The sequence below is a fragment of the Lepidothrix coronata genome, unplaced genomic scaffold (assembly GCF_001604755.1).
Source record: "Lepidothrix coronata isolate B3197 unplaced genomic scaffold, Lepidothrix_coronata-1.0 Scaffold210, whole genome shotgun sequence".
NCBI classification, from domain to species: Eukaryota; Metazoa; Chordata; class Aves; order Passeriformes; family Pipridae; genus Lepidothrix; species Lepidothrix coronata.
In genome coordinates, this window is record NW_016690390.1 from 1,415,468 (window position 1) to 1,434,201 (window position 18,734).

The following is an 18,734-nucleotide window of genomic DNA, read 5'->3' on the forward strand; positions in this document are numbered from 1 at the left end:
TGTCATGGGGTCAGACCAGCTGGAACACGAGATGCACCTCCATTCCCATACCCATTTCAGAAAGTCATCAGAAACTCCCAAGTGCCTCCCAGACTCCAGACAAGCCACAGGGACCTGCTGACTACAACAACATTTCTAGTCCATCAGCAACATTAAACATAATTTCTCTGCTGCCCCAGCTACCTGTTTGTAAAAATGGTGATTGACAGCCCACTTGCTTCCCAGGTGGGCTGAAAAAACTCATCAAGAACCAGAATTCCCCTTGAAGCTGAAACTGTACATTGATCAGTGCCTCAGTTTCTCCTTTTCTTACCACAATAAAAGCAGTGAACCACCTCAGGTGGGATGATATATCCTGAAATCACCCCAAATGCTATGATGTCCTGGTATGGGGATTCTCAGAAAGTCTGACAGCTGCCCAGTCTCTGGTGGGTCCTGCTGCAGGAACAACAGCTCCAGGATGGTATCTGTCATCTCAGACACCAGATGCTGGAGCTGTCAAGCCACAGAAGCTCCTCAGCTCATTACAAACCCTCCTTCAGCACATAAAAATATTGAATCAGGATTTCCACCCTGCAAAGAGGTAAAAAACTCCCAGGATTTTGGGATGATGTTGCTGTTCAATTATATTACTTAAACGACCTTCTCACCATCTACCAGATCTGTTGGAGAATAAGCAAAGGGCTTAGAACAACACCAGTTTAAGCTGCAGAATAACCCCAAACTGTGATTTGTAACATAGTCACAACCTTACAAACCTTGTCAGCTGGAAGACTGCACCATATAGGATAAAAATTTGTTAAGAATAAATACACAGAGAAAAAAGGCAGGAAAACTTTCAAACCAGTAGGCCCTGGGAGGGAGGCAGGGAAGGAAAAAGGGCTGCCTGGCAACTTGACGTGGAAAAAGCATCTCATGCTCAGAACCCTCTGCTTATATATATATGTATTTGTGTGTGTTTGCTCTTCCCTTTCCTTTTCTAATATAAAAAGCCTCTGTGCCTGCAACATTATGTGGCTGAACCACAGGGCTGGTCCTGGGAAACAGCACCGCAGAGAGAACCCATGGCCAGCACCACCCAGAGCCACCTCCTCACTTGGCTCTGCCCCCCAAAGAGCCAAAAATAGAGCCAGGACTGTCCACCCACATCCGTGAACACCCAGTTTGCCTTCTATGAGAGCTTTACCTGCATTGCAGCAGGACAGACTGCTGCTGCACCCAGTCTGTAATTCCCTGACTGACAGAGAGAGAAGGGTTGAAGTTTATAGGAACTTGTGCATTACAACCAGCATTACAAATTTTAAACATATTTTTTCCATTAAACCCAGTCTCCGAATGTTTTTCTTAATTATTTCCTCCTCTGTAAATGTCTACTGCTTTTTTGGACACTAGCAGGAACGAGAAGGCACATTATTTCCTCTGCCCAACAGATTTCTAAATGGCACTTCTTGAGACAGGCTGCAAGAGCAGCCTCGTCCTGGCTCAGCTCCACACGGAGAGCAAACACCTCTGTGTTGCCTGTGTGCAGACAAGGTGCAGTGTTGAAATCTGGCTTTTAGGACTGCTCAAAAACCAGAGAAAAATCGTCCCTTATGGGACGCAGATCCGCGGCCACGTTGAGCTGGTTAAACACAGCCCTTTAGGTTCAAAGACTTCATTCAGTCTGCGGCAAAGCAGGACGGAAGCTGAACCAGGAGCTTACAAGCTTGGACAGGACTGCACATAGGAAATGGGCTTTATTCCCTTTAGCAACGACTCCAGTGGAAAAACACACAGAGGACTTGGAGCATCCAACACAGCACAGCCATCAGAGCATCCATGCCCTGGCTGAGCCTGTGGCTTTTATGCAAACATTTCTGAGAATTTGTTTATATGCCCTGTCTCACAGGTTTTCTCTGGGGCCCTGGAATTACTATTCACACCCTTTTTAAATGGGTAGACAAGCTCAGTTGATTTGCTGTGTGTCGGAGGCAGCATTAGAAGGAAGTTTTTCTGACAGCTTTTTCTCCGCTGCCTGTTAACAACATTAATAATACATGATAATGCTGTTAATTCCCTTTCAGACAAAGAGAAAATAAGGAGCAAACACAAAATTCATCCAGGCTGCCTAATACCTTAACAGAGAGTCTGGGAAAAGGGAATGCTACAGAGTCCAAGCCAAGCTTGCTATCTGTGATGTCCCACTGCCCTTCCACCAAGGGAAGATCCAGATACAGTCCTGGAAAGCAGACAAACAGCAGGGAAAGCTGGCAGCCTGGCAAGGCAAGAAGAGAAGATCTGTCAAAAAATAAAATAAGTAATGAGAAAGCAACAGCTAAAAATATGCTGCTGTGAACACAGTGCCAGGAAGCCGGTGGAGTGGGCAGAACCAGAGAGCATCGGCGTGCTGAGCGTGTTCTGGGGTTACCTCTATTTATAGCCTGGAAGCAGGAGGCTGAGCCCCACATTTGAGCTGCAGGGCTGTGAAACAAAAATCAAAGGTTTCCACCCCAGACACAGTGTCTATGAGCCTTCCCTCTTAACGCTGTTCAAATGCCCTCAAGCCACGCTATAAATTTATTGTAGCGCGCTGGACGAAGAAACATAACGCATTATGCTTTATTTAGCTGAAATTAGGAATTCTCTTCCCCTTGTTCCCAGCAGAACGACTTGAAAACAGAAGAGTCCGACAGTTAAAGTCAGTCAGTCCAAGAAGGGCTCATTCAACCCAGCGGATGTGCCTCAGCAGGACAAAGTTCTGACGCTCGCCCAGCTCAGCCTCACCTTGGCTCGCTCCCTGAGCAATATTTTTTCATGTTTTATAATCAATGACTAATTTCCTCCAGATCCACAGGCTGGGACCACGTGGCACAGCAGAAAGGCAGCAGTACTCAAGGACACTGGGCTTCACTGGGATCTCCTTTGCAACTGCCAAAGTCAAGAGTTGTTCCGTGCCACGGCAGCGCAAGCAAAATCCCAGCCAGGCTCACGTTTAAATCACTCCCTCCAGACAATATTGGGACAAATGTTCTACTCTGTTGTGCTTCTTGCAGCTGTTGATATAAGACATGATGGATGTAAGTCATCCCAGTATTGAAACAGAAGCATCTTCTAGATGTTTACCTGGATGCAGACATGGTTCAGAGCAACAGGGGGAATGAATGCAGCCTCTTTAGAGAAACTGTCCATGCTACAGAGTGACTTTTCTAGCTGACTTGGCTGAATCTAAAGCCAACTAGGGAACTGCCAGACATGTTCACCTCAGTCAACATGTACATTCCCCAAAACAGTTTTTGCATGATACATCCCAAACCTTATGGATGCATTTAACAGTAATGAGACAGACCACTTGGGACTGATTCTCTCCTCACAGTAAGTGATCCATGCTGCCACACTCACATGATGTAAAATTCAAGAGAACAAATGAGCAATTCCCATTATCAACAGAAACCATGGTGTGAGGACAAACAATGGAGGATGCAACTCAGGAACTCACTCTCTCTACACAGTCCAGTAAAAACAAAAAGCAAGCAAACAAGAGAACCCAAATCAAACAAAGGTGGTGATAGAAAGGGATGGGCCAAACCCAGCAGGAGCCATCCCACACTGTGCTGGAGTCAGCAAAGCGGCACCAGCTCATCTGAGCAGCCAGTATGACCCTTGCTTCTGTTACATGTATTTACTAACAGGTCTGAGATGGATAATTCAGCTTCCTTCTTCACCCAGCACAACACAGCAGGGTGTCCAGACAGCACTGCAGACATCTCCATCCAAGATTGGTTTCCACACTCCTGACTCCCCAGAGCTCTTTCCTGGGGTGTACAGCTATGGATCATGTCACAGAGCTATCTCTGGACTTCACCTTTGGCACTTCTCAGTAGAACAACCCTTCAGACGTGTCTACAGCCCCTACACAACACCAGCAGCTTTTAAAGCAAAGGCTGACAGAATTGGCTCCCTCCAGGGCAGGAGCAGCAGCCCATGAACTGCACACAGCCAGCCCTGACTCCTATACCCTATCCTGCCCTTTGCCATCTCCTCAGGCCATCCTGCTGTCAGCTAGGCAGGATATAAAGGACAGCAAGGATGTCACTTTGCCCTGCACAGGAACCAGTGCCGACTGTTGGGACAGGGTTTTCCACTCCCTGTTAGGATGTGTAACATCTATCACAACACCTTTAGGGTGTGAAATGTCTCACTGTATCCACTTCACAGGTACTATCCAGACAGGGGGCAGGAGAATTGCCTTCATTGACAGCTGTATTTCATCCCTCTTCATCCAAGCAAGCTCTAAAAGCTCCTAAAATAAATTGGCTGGAGAAGATCTCATCAGTAACATGGCCTGGAGCTGCTAACAGGAGGAAGACCCACACAGGGTTTGATCCACGCAGCACAACAACCATGTCTGTGGCTTCTCCAACACTCCAGACCAGCTGCTGGAGCCTGAGCTGCTGACACAGGACATCCTGGCACATGGAGCTGTGGTGTCACTGGAAACAGCTGGGGACAGAGTGGCTCGGGGAAGCTGAGGACCACAAGGGAGGGACATCTGTTTGTAGAGTAGCAAAGGAAGAAGAATCTCTATTGCTTCGAGCCCGAGTCCAATGAACCACACAATTACAAATTTCACTTCCCTTAACTTGAAATCCACTTGCAACATTAACCTCAAAAGGAATACGGTTAAAAAAAAAAAAAGGGAAAAAAATTCATGTTCATTTCCAGTACTAATCAGAAACATGCACTGAAGAATAAGAGACACTTTTCCAGATTCTGTGTAACAGAAACTCTTTACAAAGAAGCTGAGCACAGCTAGGGAAAAAAAAACAACAAAAAAACCCAACAAAACCAACATTGAACCCATGTGCATGGTTTCCTTCTGGATCAAATATCTCTGGCAGCAAACTGAGCTTTCACCAGGATGGAGGGATGCTGATGGAATGAAGGGATGCTGCTGCCAAGGGGCACTGGTTACAGACTCAGGAGTGGAACCACCACATTCTCCAACACAACCATCACCATGTGGGCACATCAGCAAACTGTGTGTGTCTGGGTCAAAGGCTAAGCATAGAAAGACAGCCTAAAACACCACTTGCCTGAGGTGGGAGCTGGATATCACCAGGCTGGGGCCAAACAACACTGCTAATCAGCACAGTGCTATTAACACATAGAAAGAACCTGGCCCGAGGCTGGATGTCAGATAACCCTCAAGGAAACCACAGGAAAATTGGCATTGGCAGGATGCATGTATTCCTACCACAACACGATGCTTCTGGCAGGTGCCAAACATGTTCTAACACTAAAGAAATGTTACAAAAGCTTGTGCTAATCATAAAGGGCAGCAAGAATTAAGCCTCAGTTTTTCCAGTGTTAGAAAGGCTTCCCCAAGCCCAGCAGTGGACTGGTCACAGCAAAGGGCTATGTTAGGTAGAAGGACCAGTCCTGTACAAGGTGATAGAAGATGACAGGGCACCCAGCACTTTAACCTTGGCTCAAGTTTAGGCTTTGATTCAAATTCTTCACTCAAATTAAACTGCCGTAATTCTCAGGAAATCAGTTGCTGCATCCATAGAGCTTAAAGCCAGAAAATTGTCTTGGCTGACCCACAAAACCCACACCACACATTTTTATCCAGTCATCACAAATTCAAGCTCGTGTTTGAACAAAGTCTTGGCTTTTCAGAGGTGTTCAATCTCAGCTTCAAGATTAAAACACTGGAGTGATCTCAAGTGCTTTGGCAAATTTCTCAAGAGCTAAAATGGCCTTCAAACAGTGCAGGGACTGTGCCTTTCCCCATGAATTTATTCAGAGGTGAGTAAACTCAGTCCTCAGACATTCATTTCATAGAAATAACAAGATCATTTCATCGCTCCTTGTGATCCTCTGTTCTTTACTGCCCACAAATTCCTCGCAGCTGATAGTCATTCAGAGATACACTGGACAACCATGAAAGCACCAAAAAAAAAAATTAGCACAAGCAGTTTTTCATGTGAAAAAGCATGTTAGTCATCATCTGTGATCCTTCTGCTTGGAGTGCTCCAGTAATCCGGGCGGGCAGCAGCAAAGATGCCACGTCACCACACCAACACATCGGATGACTTGTGCAAATGCATATTTATAACGCAAGTATCCTCACAAATTGGAAGGGACTGGAAAAACAGGCCTTTTGTATATGTGTTGTCAGCTTTACTGGCTTATGGGATTCTTTTACTTAGCAGCAGGAGGGGAAGGGAAAAGGATTTGCGCAGGAACAGAAAACTGCTCTTGTGGAGCTCTGCTGGTTGGGAATGGATCTGGTAACCGCTGTCAAGCCTAAAATTCCTTTCAGTTCACTGTTGAAGTTAACCAGATTTCCAGAGAGGTCTTGTCCCTCTAAATTTACCCTGTCTGCACCACACTCTACACTTGCTCACACTTCTTATCTGCGGAAATCCAAGAGAGAAGCAGGACACAAGAACTGGAATTCAACAAACAGTTGCCTTGTAGCATTTTCTCTAAACAAGGGGGTTTTGCAGGAGGATGTCACAAGAGCACCTTGGATCTGGTCCCATTTGTTTCTGCAGAACCTGAAGCATCCCAGCAAAGATGGGAAGGAGAGAACGGATCTGAACACACCCAAGCTGCAGCCTTGCTCAAAGAAGGAAATAATCAAACTCTTACATTAACCAGCTGCCACAAGAGCTTCAGCAAGCTAGAAATGTGTTAGTTAATAATTAACATTAATAACACAAGAGTCTTCAGGAGCCTGAATGGACAGGGGATAAGGCCCAGAGTACTATGGAAACAAAGAACAAAACAAACAATCACCACTCATTCTTTGCCTTCCAAAACCCCCAAGCATTTACAGCTTCCAGACCCACAAGTGCACCTCACTTTCTCGGGTTCGTCTGGCAATGGCCATGGATTAGCTGGAGAAAACCACTGTCAGATTTGAAGGAAGGGAAAGGAATTTTAAAACTGCAGCGTGGTATTTCCATATGGATCAAATACTCCCAGGCTGCCCTGCAGCTCTGCTCCCCACTCCCACAGGCCTGTAACGCTCTGGCTGTGACCACGCAGGAGAAGTCCTGGTGCAAACTTCCCAGCCCAGCATCTGGCTCCCTGCTGCACTCCAACACTGCATGCAGCTTTAGCAGCAATGTGGTAATTCAGGTTAAAAATCCATTCCTTGCCATCTTCTTGTAACCTCAGTGCAATCCACGTTTTATCCCTCAGCTCCAGCATTTGCTCAGTGTCCTCATGCTGCGCTTCCCTGCTCTCATTTCACACACAGAACTCCCAAACTTGTGTTTCAGAGGGTCCCCTCTGGCAACAGACACCACCGGATTTATCATGGGAGCCCTGTGAGCCTGGGGCTGCCATGAGGATGTAATACAGACCCCTTCTGTTTGCCAGGCTCTGGAAGGCAAATGTTGATTTTTCCCAGAGAGGGATGGGGGTGTATAATGGAGAAAAGCTGAGAACAAAGAGGCAGCAGCGCAGTAGCCAAAGGGCAGCAGGTGACAAAGGGCAGAGGTCAAGGGCTCTCCTGAGCCTGGGTGAGCCACTGGGATGACCCACTAGGATAACCCACTGGGATAGTCCACAGCTTGTCAGAAGTGTGAAAGCACCTGGACTGAACAGGACACCCAGAGGAGACCTGTCCACTTTGGACTGTCCAGCCCCAGTGAGCTCCTCCTCATCACAGCTGGAGGAGATAAAGGGCAGCCTTTGGTTTTGAGACCAGTGTCTCACTCTGAAGAAACTGCATGTCCAAGTCTCACTCCAGACTTGGACCAAGTGTCCTTTCCCTTCACACCATATGAGAGATGCTCCACTGCAGCCACGTAACATCCAGATGAAGGAACCAGCAATAGGTAAAGAAGCAGCCAAGGGGACATAGACATGAAACCTCTTCCTAGCCAGAAATTCAGATGAATATTCGGAGTCAAGACTCACAAACTCTTTGGCCACTTGATGGAGAAGAGAATTGTGGAAGGGCATTAAGCTCAAGCAGACAATAGCCACTTTTCTCTGTGCAAACAAAATCCAACAAATATATATATTCTAAATATACTTTAGGCTCCAAATGCTACTTGGAGCCCTTTCACCTGAGCATCCCTAATGCAGCAGCAGCCTGAGCACAAACACTTTGCACCACGTACATACAGCTCACACATGTATCATGTGGTTGAGAGTTTCACCCTGTGATACTCTGGTATTACACAGGATTGCCCTGAAGTCAGAAAGCCCAAGCTCCAGGCTATGGTTCAGAAAACAGCTCCCTGCACAGCCCTGTGCAAGAATCTTAAGCTCACAACCGCAGTTTCTCCCTCGGGACATCACAGTTCCACTTTCTAACATTTATCTTTGACCCCAACCCCAGTTGCACCTTGTCTCTCTGCTCATCCAAGGCTAATCCTGCCCTAGGAAGATGCTGAGGTGGATGGGCAGGGAGGATCAGCTCAGCTGGAATAGGGGAGTCAGGAACTGCTCAGCCACCGTCAGGCTCTAACCTGACTTGCTGCACGTAACTTTCCTCCTCCACATATTCTTTGCTCTGCCTGGAAAATGAGGTGTCAAGCACTTCCCCTGGTTATAGGAGCTGGAGGGATATATTATTTAATGTTTTTACATTTTAGCTGTACCATAAAGAATGACTCAGGCACTATCTATAGATGCCTGAGATAATGTCCACTGTCCCTAAACAGGAGGGAAGGGAAGTTACAGTATGAGACTACAATGAAGCCCTTCACTTACACAATTGAGGGTTTTCTCCTATTAATTCTACCCCAGAAGTAGCCAAGGCAACCCAGTTTCATAAACTAGTAACATTCTTTGGTGTTTTTCCTCGTATCTTACAATTATATTTAATAATGGCTGCAGCAGGGAAGTTGAAACAGAGGAGAAATTCAGCCAAATTTGAGGACATATTGGAGTGCCTAATGCTGCAGATCAGCTTACACTAGAGTTTGCAGAAGTGCCTCTACAAACTGCAGTATAACTCCATCTGTATCTTAAGAGCTGCTGTACCTCAGAGTTCCCTCTTCCATCCCCAAGATGGACAGCCACAGAAAACCCAACCATGGTCCCAAAACCAGCTACACAAGTGGCTTAAGGCTCTATCTGTGAGGGGTCAGTGAACTCCAAGTTTAAATTTCCTGTGTGCTCCCCTCTCCCCCAGTGTCTCTCCTTTAAAGGCATTTAATGTAGGACCAGGTTCTCACAAGTCCCCATTGCCCATGCTGTGCCCTAGAACATATTTGCTGTGTCCTGCTGCTGCACATCAGAGGAGCAAGGTACCAGCACAAAAGCACTAAGTTCATTTAAAAACAAGATGTAAAATCAATACTTAAGTGCCAGTGTCATATTGGGTTATCCTTTAAAAATCTTTGTAAGGGATAAAGGGCAGGCACTGATTTTTTTCTCTCTGGTGACCAGCAGCAAGACATGAGGCAGGGGAGGTTTAGGTTGGGTATCAGGAAAAGGTTCTTCCTTCGAAGGGAAGTTGGGCACTGGCTTCTCCGGGCAGTGGTCACAGCCCCAAGCCTGAGAGAGCTCAAGGAGTGTTTGGTCAACGCTTTCAGGCACATTGTGGGATCTTTGGGGCTGTCCTGTGCAGGGCCAGGAGCTGGATAACAGTAGTGCCTGTGGGTCCCTTCCAACTCAGGATATTTTATGATTCTATGAAAAAATAATTCTAAACCAAGCACCTACATTTCTGCCGAGCCATGTTCTGCAACAGTCAGCCCTACAGCAGGGCAGCAGGAAAATTAAAGATTAGGTTCATTTAAATAAAGCCCAGATGTAAGAATCATCTCTTGATGCTACTCTGTGGTTACACATGCCTTTCTCCAGGTACCAAGCAGTCCCAATGCAACTTGTTCCTCTAATGGGCTTCTCCAGCTGCCAAGCAAGGGAAAAGTAAAGCACCTGGCACCACCAAACAGCTCAGCCCTGGCAAAAGGCAGAGTGAAATCACTCCTGGCACAGGTGAGAACCATTCCATGTCATGGAGCAGTGCCTGCAGCCTCTGAGGAAGCCTTTCTCTCTATAAAGAGGGCTCACACAGGGAGAGACAAAGCCTATTCTGTGGGTCTGGCTGAAAGGCAGCTTTGTACACGGCCCATGGCACACTCGGTGTAACGGAGCTGGGCAGTGGAGCTCTGGGTCCCACCCAGAGCCCCTCCCTCCAGTCACTCACCCCAATGACACAGATGTTCAGTCTCCACTATGCAAATCCTCGCCACAAAAAAAAGGCAGTGGCTGCCTTTGAGTAACCCAAACCTCCGTGCACTGACCCTGGCACTGCCCAGAGCTTGAGCTGTGCCAAGCAGTGGCACAAACGAGGACTCCCAGCAGGGTGAAGCTTATGAACATGTACCTTATGTCATACAAAATGAACCACACAGTGACCTGTCCAGCTAGACCTGGCAGGTTTTTCACTGTGTGGGGGCTCAGGTCACTGATGGTGCCCTCAACAACACCCTCAGAGTTCATTACACGAGCTGAGCTTTCACAAATGGCATCTTCTGCTGTCAGAGGACTCCAACACCTCTTGTCCAGAGGGGATGCATGGCACATCACTCCAGCCCAAACCTACCCCAACCCTTTACATCCTTGGCAGGAGCAGCACACAGGCAGGATACTCCCTGCCGTGTCCAGAGCTGCGGGACTGACACAGGGCCAAGGGAGGATGCTCTGGGGGGTGTCAAAATTCCAGCCTTATCTCCAGAGGCTGAGATCATGAGTAGAAAACGTTTCTGTGTTGTCTCAGCAAGCTTCCTGCTGGCACCTCTCTTCCTCTCCACAAAAGCACCTCTCTGTGAGCAGTTCTAGAGCCAGAGAAGAATGTTCACTGGTAGAGGCTAAATGTATTTACCATTTCTGAGACCCCAGACCTGTGACAGTGGCTGTCCTCAGCATGACCCAGCTGCTCCTCAACCACCTGTGTCCTGAGCAGGTCAGGGAAGCAGGCCCATCTGCAGGAGAGATGCTGCTGACACTTCTTTTGGGAACAGCTGACACACCAAGCGTTCACCACACTGCTGCAAGCTGGCAGCCACCTGCTCTAGTGCCTGAAGGAAAGATTCCCACTACCTAGGATTATAACCAGATCTCCAAGGGATTGGACTCCTCACTCCAGATAGCTGGAAGCCCTGGGGCAGCACCCCACTGTATGCACAGCTACCCCCCATACTCAGCAGGAGATGGGCTCTGCAGCAGTGAGTCACATCCCCAGATGGAGCTGGAAAATAGGGTGATTCATCTGGCAGCCCCTGGCTGGAGAGAGGCTGCAGGGACCAGCTCTGATTTAGAGATGCTTTTAGATGGCTCAACTCAGGCAAAATTAAATTCTGCCTTGTTTTTTTCCAGGTCTCAGTCCTCTGTAATAGAGGATATTAGCTCCCTCTTAGCTTTAAGATCAATGTCTGAAAGACAGCTGCTAGAATAGGAAGCACTTTGGTTATCTGCACAGACAAGGGGCAGGAGTCATGGCACCTGATTATGCCCCAAGCTGGCCACAAAATCCAAGGAAGCAACTTGTTCCTCTGCAACTCAGTTTCCTTGGCAATAAAGTGGCATATTCATGTCTTTGAGAGATGAGAGGGCCACATTTATCACAAAATAAATCCCCTGGAGGAACCCCAAATCCCTCTTCTGTAGGCTCTGCCCAGGTGATACAAGCACAGAGCAAGGTCACTGCCAGGCAGACTTGTGGTCCAAGAGAAGGTGACAGAGAGGGATAAGTGAGGGACAGGAAGTGACAGGAGAGGGAACTGTCACCCCTCATGCCCTAAGTTCCTTGTGAATAAACAAAGCACTGACCTCCAGGGCTCTTGGGCATCTGTCACCATCACTCTATTCCATAAGAAAGTGAAATTAAAAAAACCCCGCAGCTGAAACAGTGCTTAATCCTGCAAAGATTATGATGACATGATTTGAAAAGCAGAGGAGGCTCTTAAGCCCCCAAAGCAGACATCTCTACTTGCTTTATGGTCTTATTTTGCCCACAATCTATAGGCAACAGGGCTGGGATGCTTCCAGGATGTTCTGAGGGACTATGTCAAGGCAGTTTTTAATCCAAAGCCTGACCTCCCAGCTGTGTTCTGACCTAAGGACGCATCATGCATTAACCATTAGAAATGGGAAAGAGAGGTTTTTAAAGATAAAGATGATCCCAAGTACAGATGAAATTTTACAGATTATTAGAATTCAAATTAATCCTGATATGCTGGAAATGGACAACAAACAAAAAAACTCGAATAGGATGCAGTGTGACCCAGCAAGGACCAGCAAGGTCTAATTTACACACCAGACTCAAGTCAGTGGTTGCAAGAGGCTCCTATAAAAGACTGATATCCCACATGGGCTGAACTGCCAGGTTGTATCATCATCAACTAGAGGAACAGGTCAGGATGGCGAGTACCCCAGGCAGGTGCTTGCAGAAGGTGAGATGCAGCTGACTGCAGATTGAGGTGTGGAAGGCAGTCCAGGGCTGTGTTAGTGAGGGCAGCAGCATCACCCCAAAGGGACAGTCTCTGTTAGAGCTGTTCCCTTTCCAAACCCCTAATGCTGTGCACTGGATCCCAAGTGTGAAGAGCCTCCAGGTGCCAGGCAGAGCAGCCCCAGTCCAAGGGTTTGTTTGCACTTCCCCAGCTTGTCTATCCAGGGTTCTGCCATGCCATGTTTTCCTCCTGTATAATCATCCAGGACAGACTGGCTACCTGAAAGCAGCCAGGCAGGCTGCCCACACACAGCCAGCACTGCTCCCTCAAATCTGCCTCAGCCCACCCCATCCTGCAGCCCTGCAAGTGCCAAAGGAGTGGCACAGCCTCATGGAAACGCCCCAACATCCTCCTCCCAGCAGGGTTAACGAGGCCCTGCAGGCTCTGTGCATAAGCCACGATTTTGCCTTGGGTCTGTGAGTACCTTGGAATGGGCCAAGGTGCCACACACCACCTGCTCCAGCTCCACGTGACAGCCAGGTATTTGCTCGGAGAGAAACGCAAACAAACCCACCCTGGAAAGCTCCCTGCTCTCCTAGAAATTCAAACAAGGTCATCTCCAGGTGGAAAGCAGGAGAGCATGAACAGCCCTGGGTAAAGCCACCGCCCCAGTGCCTGTTTGGGCAGCCCTGGCAACCCACAGCCAGCAGAGAGGAGCAAAGCCACAACTCATCAATCCCTGTGTACACCTCTGCCAGCACAGCTCCTGTTTTCCCATCCACTGACCCACGCTCCTGTGTACACCTGAGCAGCAGGAAACACTTCTCACCCCTGTATGCCTCTCAGTAGCAGCCTGTCCATCAGATGGAGGGGCTCTGGACACAGAAATACCTCCCCAGGGCTAAGAATGAGGACATTGTTTATTTTTACTCAGGACTAAGGTCAGGTTTTGCTCCTAAGGCTTGCCAGAAGCTGTGTGACTATGCCCTGTACTGACCTTCCAGCTCCCTGTTTTCCAGTGTCCACCAATCCTTCTCCTGTGTTACAACCTCTGCCAACAGCAGCCCAAAAATCATCCACTAAGGAAGAGGCACAGCCTATGAAATGGTTTATGCAAAAACCTGCAATAATAAGCACCCAGCACATTGACATGGGAAGCTCTTCTGGCTCATATCCATTCCCAGGGGTTCCCATACTTATATTCAGGGTCCAAATGACAGGAAAGGCTCAGTAAGATCTGAACATTCATCCAGGCACATATTATGAAACATATTTTTACAATTCCCTCTGCACCACAGCTCAAACACAGGACTCTTGCTTTTCTCATGATGATCTCTAAAAATTTCAGAAAGACAAACACACCAAAAAAACCCACAGAGCCACAGACATCCTCCTCCTCCTCCCCTCTCCCCACCAAGTGCACTGTCCAAAAGGCCTGAAGTACATTTTAAAAGACTGACACGTGATGCTGATTTCCTGGAGAGTGGCTGGTCCGTGAAGGACCATGTGGGGCAGAGCAGCTCTGCAACAGAGGAAGGACTGAAACCTCCACAGATGGATCAAACTCTCAAGGGCTGAGCTCATCCTTCCCCAGATTAACTCATTACTCCCAACATTAACTGCAGGAATCAGCTGTCAGACTATTCCACATCACTGCTGGGAGGTTTATCTGACAAAACCCCACTCTGGGAAATAACTCACAGCCTCTTGCTCCAGCTGCCAAGCAGGATGGGGAGACCACCCAAGCCATGACATCCCCAACAAGCCACAGCACCAACAGCCTTTCAGTGCTCAGACGTGGGACTGACAACTGAGGCATCTCACTTGTCAGAACAGCAATTTGGGAAAGCATTTACAGATGCAGATGTAGCTGAATGACAATTAACGTCAAAGGGCAATTAGCTGCAGTAATGTCAGTCCTTCAGGCTGTGTCTGAGCTGTTCAGTAAATACTCAACAGCTCTGAGAGACATAATTTACCTGCTTTAAAAAAAAGTATTAAAAAAGAGGCACTTGAAAACTGTGGTGGTTTTGGTACAGCTTGGGCACAACTCAAAGTCATATTTCTAAATATTATAACCAATTTATTGAAACATGCTGTCCAACACGTGAAAAGAAGATGCCAAAGGGGAAAAAAAAAAAAGGTGGGGTTTGGTTTTTTTTTTTTGACAGAGCTGCAAGAGCACATTATGAAGGTCTGAATTTAAGGATTTCAAGGTGCTTCTACCAATGACCTTAGATAAGGGCAATGCAGCACACGTGACTCCTTTTATCACCAGAACACTGAAAATCACAGGAAGTCAGAGAGGTTGAAAACCTTCCCTAAAGCACAGCAAAGCACGAGAAGGATTACAGCATTTCAGGATTGGACTGGCAACATCATTGACTTTCAGTGCTTCAAATTAAATTCTGTGCAGGCAAAGAATTATGTTCCTCATTCCTACTGATTAAAGTTTACCTAGATTTTGCTTTTAAGTTTAAAAATTAATTGAAAGTCATCTCGGAAGGAAGATGGAAATTGAAAATTAGGAGAGCAAAGCATCTGGAGGGTGCTGGTCTCTGACTTCCCCCACCACCACCACAGACCTAGGAGCTCCCACTGGGGTGGTGGGTGACACTTGCTCTTCTGCAGCCCAAACTGTGCCTTTCCTGCAGGCAGAACAGAGCCTCCAGCCTGCTTAACTCACTGGAACAACCCCCCTGCCACCTCCCATGTGCAAGTCCCTTGTCCTGACTTGTAACACTCCAAGATCTGTTATTCTTCTCAGCAACTTTTACAGTACGTGCCCAGGCACTTACAGCTCAGCCCCTGAGTCATTCCACAGCTCCCAGCAATGGCTGAGGGCATCTTGTCCTTGTTTCCTTTGTTTGTTCTGTCCATTAGACAAAGCTAGAGGCAATCCCCATTTCCCTGGATTACATCAAAACAAAGCAAACATGCACCCGGGGGGATCAGGACCAGCTCCCTCCCCAGGCACGCGTGCTCAGAGATTCCCTGGCATCACCAGCACAGCCTGCAAGGATGGGACGTGACTGCGGATGAGCTGAGGGAACAACGAGTGTCAGGGACCCTCTGTGTCCCCAGCAGCTGCTTTGGGCTCAGCCCCATGAGGCCTCAGGGGGGGCTGCTGAGTGCCAAGCTCTTCCCTTCCCAAAGGGAACCATTCTATCCCTCAGCAAGCACTCTCTCCCCCGGGAGCTGGAGCCCAAGCTCCATTATTCCCTCAGTCCCCAGGAATAGCAATACTCCCACACCAGGAAATTATGGATTTTCTTGAGCATTACCGTGACCTTTTTAATTTCCATTCTGCCTTTAGCTGTCTCCTCCCCTACACTCCTTCTCTAAACAAATCTCAAAGCTGTACAAAGTGTTTCCTGTAAATAATACTCATCTGGCATGGACAAAGGAAAGAAAAAGAAAAAAAGAAACCCTTTTGCTGCTAGTTCCAGCTTGCAGTCATCCCTCCAGTTTAACTTCCATCTGCTTGACCCGGGAGCATCGAAGGCAGCACAGTGTTTGGAGTAAATGGAGGGAACAGTTACATGCCCTGGGTGTCAGAATTGAACTTGAAATTAAAACTTCAGGTCATGGAAGTTACAACTTATAATATGCTTCAGATTGCTGCAGTGCAATGATCAATGTTGAAGCTCAGGCAAGAACTTCCCAACCAGCCCGTTCCTGCCCAGCACAGTCATCTGTTCTCACAAATGTCACAACCATAGACAAAAAACATTTCCCTTTTCCAGGCTTTGGTGCCATCCCACATGGATGCTGGCATCTGCTCTAGGGATATCTGAATCCCTCTGAGCCCTGTGAGAGGCTCACCTGAGCGATGAGTGACACAGCAGGAAGCAGATTCCCAGGCAGCCACGAATCCCCCTCTCAAACACAAACCCTTTAAAGGGTGCCTTGAGCTGTCCCTGTCACCAGTAAGTCATTGCAGGCCACTGTGGGAACGGGCTGACTCACCAGTGACTGTTCCACCTCTCCCACCACACCACTGCTTGCAGCACTGCAATTTCCACGGGGAGCGAGGGCTTCACAAGCACAGTTGCTTTTTCTGAGGATACCAGGACCAGGCAGGAAGGGGAACTCCCTGGTGTGGTGTTAAGCACACTGGCATGGCCAGCTGGCATCACCCTGAGGGACAGGCGAGTCTTACCCTCTTCCTGAAGGAAACCTTTGCGTGCTTTTTGTAAGCTCCCTGACAGGTTAAATCTTCACAAATTGCTGCAATACAAAGCCCTCTCCTCTTCCACAGATGTTTCCCTGGATTTGGACTGCATCTTATGCTGCAAAACCCAAGACACCCCTTGTCTAAGAGGTACAGGTTGGCCCCAGCACCAGTGCTGCTCTGGGGAGGGATGCCCCTGCAGCAGTGGGCAGGGAGTTATTCCCTGCAGCATCTCCCCATTCCACGTGCCACCACCTCTCCTTGCTCACCCCAGGTGGGCATGGGAAGATGATGGGTGTTCTGGGGAAGCAGATCATCCCCCCATTGCACCCCCACAGGGCTTTTCATTACGTTCCACATATGTCTGCGTGTTGCGGTTTCTTATTTGTTTTTCTCCACAGGCTGGATTTCCTTGCTTCTCCAAACTATTTTCTAACAGATGTTGGGATGTTTTTCTACCTGGAACAAAGCTCTACCACTGCCCACACACACCACCAAGCCTGGCATTAGCAGAACACCCAACCAAACTCATCTTGCTGATCCGGCCACCCCAGCACAGCACGACGCTGTTATAGGAGGGTTTTTTTCATAGCAAGGATCCATCCATCACCACAAGCCATCAGAAACATGTGATGGCAGATTGCATTTACATTTATAGCAATATATTCTGTCAGCAAGCAAGTAAAATAAAACAGTTGTGTCTTTTGATTGGACTTCTCACGGTCCCACCTCGGTTTTTGCAGCAAGGAAGCACTGAGGTAAGTTTGCCAGGACTGATGCCAACAGCCATCAACAACTCTCGATATCTGCTATGACACAGAAACAGACTGTGAGGCCCTGAAGGCAGCTGAGAACAGTCTGTCTGAGGATCAAGGTGCTTTCATCCAACAGAGACTCCAACAACTTACAGCACTCAAGAAAATTACAGGCTTTACTATCACAAGAGAGGACAGGCACATTAGAAATCTAATTTTCTAAAGAATGCAACTTTTTCCATTTTAAAAGCAATCAGAAGAATTGTTAAAGGTTTTTATGCGTTAACCAAGCAGTGCAGACCTGGGTGGTGCTGCCTCTTGGCCACAGTGTTGGTTTGGGAGCTCAGTCTGTGACACTGCCTTGCTCATGTAGCCTTTGTCTCTGCCCCCCATCACACACCAATCATCAAGAAATTCAGAGATGTGGGGTGGGAAGGACATGCCTGCTTCTACCTGCATCCCCACAGCACTCTGGACAAAGGTACCCACTCTCTTGGGGCATCTCTGAATGTTGCTACAGCTCAAACAATCCCGAGACAGCAGCCAGGGGGAACAAAGGTCCTGTCCAACCATGTGTGCAGCAATGGGGAAGAGATTCAGGCAGAGACAGAGCAGGGAACAGCATGGTGTGATAGGTAAGTGGTTAAAAAAATAAATAAATGAAGGGGGTTGGGGAAGAAAACCCACCAGACAGAATGTGTGAATGTGAGCAGGCACCATGGCTGCTCTTCACTGGTTAAAAATGTAAGAGACAGGTAAGGACTAGTTGGAGATGCAGTTTTCCAAACAGTGAGCAAGTGTTTGCCGTGCAGGAACAGCATTTTATTTGTTCTTTTCTCTGAGGGGCCGTGGACATTTGGTATCAACCAGCTTTCACGTGGATGTGAATGATGCAGATCATTCCTGGCAGCTGACCCAGCCAACCTGCAGAACTCTCAGCATCCTGAAAATAATGCAAAGCCCTTTGTCTGTGCACCAGCCTCCTGCTGCTCTTGGATTATCAAGAAACAATTTCATTTCATAGTCCTTGTTTTCCTTCCTGTGATTTCAGTAACACAGGGTAACACAACACCAACACAAACCCATATCACAAAAACCTTCCATGGCCTCAGGCAAGGGACTGGAGTTCCTGGGGCAGCTCACTCCAGGGTGGCACTGCCAGCACCACCATCCCTCCTCTTGCCTCTACTCCTGGGCTCCAAAACTCTCTCCTCACACTTTTTCTCCCTTTCACATCCCCCCTTGCTCACGCTGATTCTATTGATGCTACAGCTCAGCTCTAACACCAATGGGAAGGAAAAAAACTCAGGGCAGGCTCCACTGCCCTGCTCCACCTCCTGGCAGAGGGAGGACCAGGGATGGATGGCAGCAAAAGAGCTGAAATGGCATCCTCTGAGCAAG

At 47.9% G+C, this 18,734-nt stretch overlaps 1 protein-coding gene across 2 annotated transcripts in view; it reads right to left on the bottom strand.

The window, feature by feature from the left end:
* Positions 1-18,734, bottom strand: part of SEPT9 (septin 9) — a 136,079-nt gene that overhangs the window by 112,258 nt on the left and 5,087 nt on the right. The gene's annotated exons all lie outside the window — the stretch shown is intronic.